Here is a 9,775-nt window from a genome sequence, read left to right as displayed (position 1 = left end):
AATTAATGGTACGGTACGACCGACCCAGTGAAAAAAGATGAGCCAAAAAATTAAGAACCGCTGTCACAGGAGCCGTAAGGGGATCAAGGTGCCGAGCCAAACACCAGCGACTCCAGGCATGCCAAGCCTGGAGGTAGGACCGTCTGGTTCCCGGAGCCCAGGATCCCCAGAGCAGATCTCGAGCCGACTCCGATAAACCCGGCACATGCCAGGATCCCCGGAAACTGACCAAGCCACGAGAGTCAACCGATCCTCGAGGATGAGAGGGTGAGGGTTCCCCTCCGGATCCCGAAGCAGATCCCAGGTCGAGGGAAGGATCAGGGGATCCGCGCACGACAGCTCCAGAAGAAGTGGGAACCACGGCTGAGTCCTCCAGAGGGGCGCCACCAATAGGAGAGACACGCCCTGACGACTGACCGAGTGGAGAGTCCGAAGGATCATGTTGAACGGGGGAAAGGCATAAGCTCCCCGGCGCGGCCACGGCTGGAGAAAAGCATCCACCGCCGAGGATAACGGATCCGGGAGCCAACTGAAAAACGCGGTCGTCTGACGGTTCGCCCTGGACGCGAACAGATCCAGATGTAGCGGGCCGCGACGAAGATGGAGAGTGTGGAAAACGCTCAGTAACAGCTGCCAATCGCTGACGTCCCTCCAATGCCGAGAAAACCAATCGGCCACTAGGTTCTCCTTGCCCAGCAGGTACTCCGCGCGGATGGACAGATGGTTGTCCAGGCAGAACTGATAGAGCTCCTTGGTGAGCTCCGTGAGAAGCCTGGATCTCGAGCCACCCAACCTGTTGATGTAGCGGACGGCCGAGACGTTGTCCATGCGCAGCACCAACGAACAATGAGTGACGTCCTTCAGGAAACTGCGAACCGCAAAAGAGCCAGCGATGAGCTCCAGGCAATTGATGTGAAGGTCGCGTTCCTCGGAAGTCCACGGACCCCCGGTAGCCACGTCGCCGCAAACAGCCCCCCAGACAGGCTTGCGTCCGATTCCAGGACAAAATCCGGCCTTGACCCGAAAATGGCACGGCCGTTCCACGCGTCCATGTGGACCAACCACCAATGGAGCTCCAAGCGAGCCTCGTCTGACAGGGAGATCATCGCATCGTAGGAAGCCGATACGCGAAGATGCCGCGTCTTCAACCGCTGAAGGGCCCGGTAGTGGAGCGGTCCCGGGGAAAATGGCCTGAATCGAGGCCGAGAGGAGGCCGATCACCCTGGCGAGATTTCGAAGTGAAACCAGGCCGCCACGAAGGAGCTTGCGAATCTCCTTCTTTATGCCCAGGACCTTGTCGCGAGGAAGCCGGAGAACCGCCGCTACGGAGTCTACCGAGAAACCTAGAAACTGAACGGTCTGAGTAGGCGTCAAGACCGACTTGGGCTCGTTGATCACGAAGCCCAAATCCTGAAGCAGATGAACCGCCAGGTAAGTATCGCGACGAAGGGACTCGACGTCCTGAGCCATGAGGAGGATGTCGTCTAAGTAAATTATAGAGCGAATCCCGCGGGCCCGAAGGAACTCCATGACTGGCTTCAGCAATTTGGTGAAGCACCACGGAGCGGAGCTGAGACCGAACGGAAGGCAGGTGAACTGCCAAAGGCGGCCTCGCCAACGGAACTGAAGAAACCTCCAATCGTCGGGATGGACCGGGACCGAGAGGTAAGCATCCTTGAGGTCGAGCCGGGAGAACCAGTCGTTCTCCCTGAGCAGGTCGCGCAGGAGGTGAATACCCTCCATTTTGAAGTGGCGATACACCACAAACCTGTTGAGGGACCGAAGATTGATAACAGGGCGAAACTCCCCTGACTTCTTGCACACCAAGAAGATATTGCTGAGAAAAACCGGAGGGGAGTGCGCCCTTTCTATAGCGCCCTTCGCCAGAAGGGAAGAAAGCTCCGAGTGGACCAGGGCGGCGGCGTCGCGAGACAACCTGGGGAGTGGAGGTGGAAAATCCTGGCAAGGCGCAGAGAGGAACTCCAGACGGAAACCCACTACAGTCTGAAGGACCCAGGGATCGGACGTAAGGCGAGACCAAGCATGGAAAAAATGGGCGATACGACCCCCGACAGGAATATGAGGAAGAATAGGAATCAGTCTTACCTGAAGCTGATCTCCCTCTGGTGGACGTGTAGCCTCTGCCTCTGGAGCCGCCTCTGGAGAACGGGACCCGAAACTGGGAACGGTAGGCGGTGGAAGCGTCCGGGAAACGGGGTCTAGAGCCAAAGGAGGCCGTTCTGCTGGCGGCACGACCCCTCTGCCGACCAGCTCTGGGGGAAAAACGGCTTTCCGTACGAAAGACGCGTCTGATGTTGGTCTGGGCCTTAGTGAGCGATGTAAACAGGTTGACATGCTGACTGAGGTCCTTGATGAACCTCTCGCCGAAGAGCAAGCCCTTGGCGTCCGCGCCCAGCTCCTTGGGGCCCAGGTCGGCCAACTTGGCATCCAGTTTGAATAGGGCCGCCTTGCGTCGTTCAGACGAGATCGCACAGTTGGCGTTTCCCAGCAAACATAAAGCCCTCTGAGTCCAATCACGGACCAGGTGGGGATCCAATGGAGAGCCCTCAGCAATGGCCTCGTCAGCCATTTGAAACACCTGCGTTAAGGGGCCCGACACGTCTAACAGTTTATCCTGAGCCGAGCGTAGGCCCAACTCAATGCCCTTGCGAGGGTCCTTGCCATTCTTGGTCAAGAAAGTCACAAAAGTTGGGTCAAATTCGGGCGTGTTCAGCACTTTATCCCGGACTGTGGGCCGAGGACATTCCGAACGGAGTCGCTGGCGCACCTCCTTGTCCAGGGGGCGACGCATCCAGAATCTCAAAAACTCCGCAATGTGGGACGATGGGGTCCACTCCGAAAAGCGAGGGTGGCGCAGAGCCCTGGGGTCGAAGAGCGGAGTTCCCAGGTCATCCGTGACCTCAAACGGCTGATCAGGAGCGTTGGACGGGATGAGAGGGAGCTTAGGATGGTCAGAAGTGAAGTCACGGTGCCGCATGGGAGAGGCCGGACCAGAGGAGCCAGCACAGTATTCATCAATAACCTCGTAGTCAGTGAGGTCTTCATTAGGAGAAACCAGCGGAAGGACTGAACTGCGGGCCTTTTTCAATGGAGCTTTCCCCTTCCCGGACGTGGAGGCGCTTCACCCCAGGTGCGCTTCTGGGAGGCCGCTGTGGCCGCAGGAGATGAGGAGCCGCCAGCTTCTGAATCCTCCACCCCAGTAGGGGAAGCGAGAGGCGGAGAGGGGCGAGCAGAATGCAAGTCCTCAGCAGCTGGAAGAGACGCAGCCAGGGCAGCACGGAGCCAAGCCTGAACGGCGGCAGGTATCTGAGTTTGGGATTCTTCGGCCATTGCACTCCAAATGTGTCTATAGGAACACAAAGAACGACAGGAGTGAGTAAATGCAAGGTCCTGAGACCGTCAGCAAAACGGGGTTTACCCAATAACACAGTAAATGCTGAAACAGGGGGTCACCCCTAAAGCAGGTGCAGTACACTCCGAATTTGTCCACAGTGTGGGGTTCACCACAACCAATAACCGCAGGGGTTTACCCTAATAGAAACGCGGTGGGGTCACCTAAGCCGAGGGGTATCCAACGGCAATAACGGGGCACAGAGGAGCCCAGGCAGAAGGGGGGTTACCCCTATAATGTGCAATATGGCCAGCCTATACAAAAGAAAATTCCTAGAACCTGCAGCAAATAGGAAAAAAGAGGACAAAACAAGCACACCGTGAGGCCGATAAGGCCCAACACAGGATAAAATAAAATAAAATAAATAAATAAAGGACGTGCAGCGTGGTGTGGGCCGCCAGGGGGCACCCGAGCCGACACCACGCCGCAGATCCCACAAACGGCAGCCGCGCGTGAAGAGCAGCTGCGTTTAAAGGATGCAGGAAGCCGCGGGAAAGAAGAAAAGGCCGCGGAACGGAGAACCAAAACAGCCGCGGCGCAGACAAGCGAGCGACCGCGGCGGGAAGAGCAGGGAGACACCGAGGCAAGCGGCAAAGGTAAGTTAGACAGCCGCACGGGGACCCGGGCAGGGAAAAATGCTGCGAGGGAAAAAGATGGGACGCCGCGCGGAAGAGCGCGGAAAACGCCGTAGACAGGAGGCGGCAGAAACCTCCTCAAGGGGAAGGGAATAAACCGCCGAACAGGCGGTAAGGGACAGAAAAAGCCGCAGGGCAGAGACGCCCCGGGCGTACCAAAGGCCCTGACCACGCGGCCGGCAGGACAGGCCGCAGACCGGGGTAAGGGGAGGAAAAAGAAAACGCAATAGCAGCGCATCAATGTACAAACGAAAATAAACGATAAATATAAATGCACAGATATATGTATACAAATAGTTTAAAAATGAGTAATAAAGAAATATACTGGAATGTTCTCACCTGGAGGTTAAGCAGCAAAGAAAGAGGAGCAGTGCCAAGATGTGCAGACTTTTATAGACTTGTTGCTGTGTTCTTATTGGTTGTTTTTTATTGTTCTGTTAACTGTTTTGCTGCTGGAGGTTAACAGTAAAGAAGGTTAATGCAAAATACGAAGCCTCCTGTCTTGCTATAAAATTTAATAATAAATATCTATTGCTGGATGAGGTACCACCTGGTGTTTCAGAGTAAAAACCTGTATCAAGTAGAGTTTAATAATGTGACACAAAGAGAGTAACATAAACAAACAAGAAAAAGGGGAAATATTTTTTTTTTCTCCTAAAAGCATACCGTGTGTCGAGCGTCTGCGCAAAAATGGTGGAAGAGTCACTGCCTATAGTGAACAAAAAGAAGAGAATCAAGAAATATTATCATGGAATTTCAAGGTTATATCACAGCCGCCTGAAAACAACGTCACACGAGTACATGCTGTCCTGAAATGGTTCAAAGCAACCTTTCCCCAACAATCCGACGCTGATGTTCAAATAAATATAGTCGTATGCCTCATTGATTGACTTGTTGGGTTGTCACAATTGATTTAATTGACCGATATCATAATGGGGGTTATTTATAAAGAGTAATTCTGGTGTAAAAACGGCCTTCTCGCCATATTGCAAGCAGCGGAAGGTTCTTTTAAAATTGCACCAAATATTGTACGCTAAAACACTAAAGGTGCTGTTCCACCTGTTGACATGTTTAGCTATATGCAGCATTACAGATGTCATTCGTAATAGTGTCCAAACCTGCCACAGAAATAATATGTATTATGTATACATATGTATATGTATTGTGTCATGTGACACAAAAACAGGCACTGATAGGTTCCTGCCATTTAAAAAGGTTTCTTCAAAGTTTCTTCTTTTATAAGATGGAAAAAACATATGAAACATGAAAAACATGAAAATGACATATCTGCATTTGCTTAAATATCTTGTCTAAGTGGAACAGCAATTTAAAAAAAACCCACAAAAAACTACAAATAAACAAATTCAAACAATGTGTAGACATTCATGAAATATAGTAGTTGGTGATATTTCTCAGACTTTCATGCAGGTGACAATAAGTCATAAAACGTGAACTTTTACCTTGTTGGAAGCAAAAGATTTCATACATTTTTATTTAATAGCACAATATATATAATATTCTAATAGCTGGCCATACAGTGATGTATACTGTAGAGGTCAGATGTTGCTGAGAACACGGCACACATCATCCCGCACTGCAGTCTGTAAGAGGTTTAATCGTTTAACGACTTTGTTTTCTGCTTCGCAGAGGATTTAAAAGGACAGAATGAGTCCGCCGAAACAATACGCACTCGTGTCTCATGACATGCAATCCACAAAAGACTCAATGAAATTATACTCCTCATTCGTCATCACCACACAGAACAATGCGCATGAATGTCACCGCGTTTGGTTTACTACTGCAGACTCTGGCGTTACAGACTCTCCCCTGACCTTATTTTACGTCGACTTACCAAAGAGTGAAATCCTATGTCTGACAAGGGCTGCCAGTTTGCAGAACAGACTGGAGTAAAGAAGGAAAAAAAGAGAGAGGGAAAAAATGAAAGAGAACAAAAAGCTGCAGGTTAGGAAAAGAAAATAAGGAGATTTCTATCAAAAATAAATGGTTTTTGCTACAAGAACCTAAAATTCTTTGATATGCAGTGGGTTATAGACTGCTTTACAAGCCATGTTAAGCCACCCCGTGTATACCTGGTAGATGAATCCATCAGGCCGTTAAATACCCCCACCCCCCGACCTACGACAGTTATGTACGGCTCTGTCCTAAAGTGACATAGTTTTACGATATTTTAATTAAACGCTGTGCTTCAATTCCCTGAAAACCATCCTTGGTCTTTACAGCTTTCCTGTTCTTCTTTTGTGCGGCTGATTTCTCCGCTTGGCTCCATGGGTCTCAGATATGGGTTGCTATGGCTCATTGAGAACACATATCACAAATACCCCCACACTATTATTCTCTGTACACACTGAAATCGGGTTGTCTTTTTTAGAATGGCTCACATTTATCCATAACTGCTTGATTATGACCATATTATAAACCCCCCCCCCCATGCCCTGTAATGCTTGGGTGTTGTTTCCTCCAACTCTTCCGATATCAGAATACCAGAGGGACTAAAGGTGGAACCCTCAGCTTTTCTTGCAGAACCTGGCTTCACGGTGACTTTCTATTTGGGACATTTGTTCTCCGGAGATCCTGACAATTTTGATACACCTGACACTTTTTTCTCCGACAGAAGAAAAAGAAAATCAGATGACGCCCTCCGACTCCAATGGGTTCTCTTAAGAAAATGTATGATTATAGCTTCCATTGTAAAAGTCTCTGCTACAAAGGTTCTTCTCAGCAACAAACCGGATATTCTCTTCAATAGCTTTATACCTCTGATCATCAAAAGTAGTCCCATCATCTAAACGTTTTCTGCTAACAAAGGCCATCGCTTGTATATAATGGACCTTCCCTATTATGGAAAATCTGGAAGCAGCTGTCATTCCCAGCTCCTTTTTATAGTTTTATACAATAAGCCAACCCGAAGCATGACATTTAGTGACATTAAAAATACTGCATGTTGATACATAACAAAATAGCCATCTATGGCAAACAGTGCTCGGGTGACAGCCAACGTATTTAATGCGTCCGACAGCTGAGTGTCGCCTAATGTTTTACATTTTATCTGCATTGAGGGATTCACCAAAATCCTCACTTATATTTTTGCTCTTTTTAGTTACCCACCCAGCTATTGCCACGCTGGAGATGCAACTCATCAAAAGCATCCCCTGCTCAGCCGTGCGCCGGTACTCAAGCCAGCCAGACCCAGCGCTGACTCCAACAAACGGGACTCTCTGTGCGAATATACAAGAACGGCTCCCAGCTGCTTATAACGAGGTGTATGGGGGGGGCAGTAGGGAAGCATTTACAAAACCAGGGGGTCTAACCAGCTGGGCCCAGGAGTTTATTGTTATGACCCTACAGGATCTGAAAGGTTTCTGGCAGGAAGGTAATTCCGCTCATCCACCACCTTCTCAGCAAAGCAATACTTTCTTTAGATATAAATCATTAAATGCAACAAACAAAATGATCAACATTAAATGATTAGTTAACAGTCAAAAAGTGACGAGAAACAGAATGTAAAAGAACAGTCATGTCCAGCTTTCCAACAAACATGGTGCTGAGCAGCTTTATGCTGTCTACACAGGTCCTTGGGCGCCACACTGCTTACCATCCAAGCGAAGAAGTGACTTAATGGAGAGAATAATCACAACACTCAATCAGTTTTACATACATTTACACTGCCTTACTCTCCTGTCACTTCCTAGCACTCAGAGGTTGACAATTAAGATAGAAACACAGAACTTGATGGCAGGGAAGTACCATTCAGCTCATCTGGCCTGACCATTCAAATCAATTTTACATTCCAAGTACACGATCCAGAAGCCCATCACAGCTAATTTAGGTGACATCACCATGATGCCATAGATTCCTTTGTTCCTTTGTGTTATAGAACACGCTGAGCTATAATAAAGACCATGGGAAAGCAACATCTCTGTTGGGACTTTAACCTTCTAACAACTCTTCTATCAGGTTTATTCTGCTTAAATGATGTTTAAAAACCTTAAAAGAGATGATGGTTTCACTTTTTATACATCTAGAAACCACACGATTGCCACCTACCTCGCCACCATCTCTTTTTCTTTGTTGGATGCGTAGCCGCTGCTGCTCAGGGTTTTGGTCGGGGAGGAGAGGAAGTACAGACAGTGATTCTTGAAGTACTGGTCAACGAGAGGAAGGAGAACCTAGAACGGGAAAAAAAGAGGACGCTGGATTTACCTGGATGCTGACAAACATCACCTGGTATGAGCAAATGAAAGGAAAACAGAGTTTCATCCATCTTCACTCAATCGATAACCAAGGATGTAAACAAGGAGTGCTTTAATTTAATAAATGATGTGAACAATTTTTGAGCCTCTGTTACAAAATATGGTATGACCATTCCAGATGTATTCAATCCCATTGGCAATGAAAGTTCAAGCAGCAAGGGTTAATATATCGTTATTAATATCGTAAAATTTCATTTCTTGCTCGTGGGGAGATTTTTCGCTTTTGCCGCTGCCAAAAACAGCCTCTGTTACGGTACATTTTAAATAGAAATGTTAGACAATAATATTTATTGTAAGTCCTCGGTACAGGATCTAATAAGAGCCGTATGATTGAAATAAACATAAAGTAATAAAAGCATTATTACTGTATTTCAGCTATAAGATCTAAAATCCCTGCCCACTGCTTTCACTCCATATACACGGCGTACACCATGCCAGCTAGGCACATCTTACCTAAGTGAGCAATGAACTCCTGTGCAGAGTCAACATAATGCAGAACCTTCTTCAGGAACTTGAAGGCAAATCTCTTTTCCATGGATGAAGCATCTAGCTCCATGTCCTTTAATCCTCTGCAACGAATATTATAAAAATACATATCATGCAAAGATAATAATATGTGCCTCTTATGTAATGCATAATAATAAAATGAATATATGAACAAAAAAGTCGAGATGTTACAGAGCGCTAAATGCGGCATCTGTACCTGGATATGGCGGAACCGTTTACTTGCAGGAATTTAAAAAGCTCCCGAGCTTTCTCCCAATCTCGAGACTTCTCTTTGGCTGTTAGGGTGTCGTACGGCACAAGCAATGGATGGCTCCCTCCGCCTGCAGACCGACAACCAACAATTCATTCATCAAACGGATTATCTGCATTGGTTTTCCCTTTCTGTAAATGATCATTTTCGGTATTGGGTGCTCCTATGTGTACAGTAAAGGCACATTCACTAATAAATGCAAAGCGGAGCCTTCAATAAAGATTAGTTACATTTCACATTATGTACTGCTAGAGCGGACACGATTGCTCCCTTATTCTTAAAACCAGGCACCATTTAAACAAATATACCGTATTGGCTCGGATATAGGCCGCCCCCGTATATAGGCCGGACCCTAAAACATGCTGCCACTCTGTCCTCTCCCCCTCCCCGAGATATGCTGCCACTCTGTCCTCCCCCCCTCGAGATACGCTGCCACTCTGTCCTCCCCCCCCTCGAGATACGCTGCCACTCTGTCCCCCCCTCGAGATACGCTGCCACTCTGTCCCCCCCCCTCGAGATATGCTGCCACTCTGTCCTCTCCCCCTCCCCGAGATACGCTGCCACTCTGTCCTCCCCCCCCTCGAGATACACTGCTACTCTGCCCCCCCCCCCCCCGACTTACCAGAGCAGACTCCCAGGTGTCTTACGGGGCCGGAGGGGGACATCTATGCACATCGTGTATACAACTCCCGGTTGCCGG

Source organism: Spea bombifrons, chromosome 9 (assembly GCF_027358695.1).
Source record: "Spea bombifrons isolate aSpeBom1 chromosome 9, aSpeBom1.2.pri, whole genome shotgun sequence".
Taxonomy (NCBI): Eukaryota; Metazoa; Chordata; class Amphibia; order Anura; family Pelobatidae; genus Spea; species Spea bombifrons.
The sequence above is the reverse complement of the archived record's forward strand: the minus strand, read 5'-3'. Positions refer to the sequence as shown.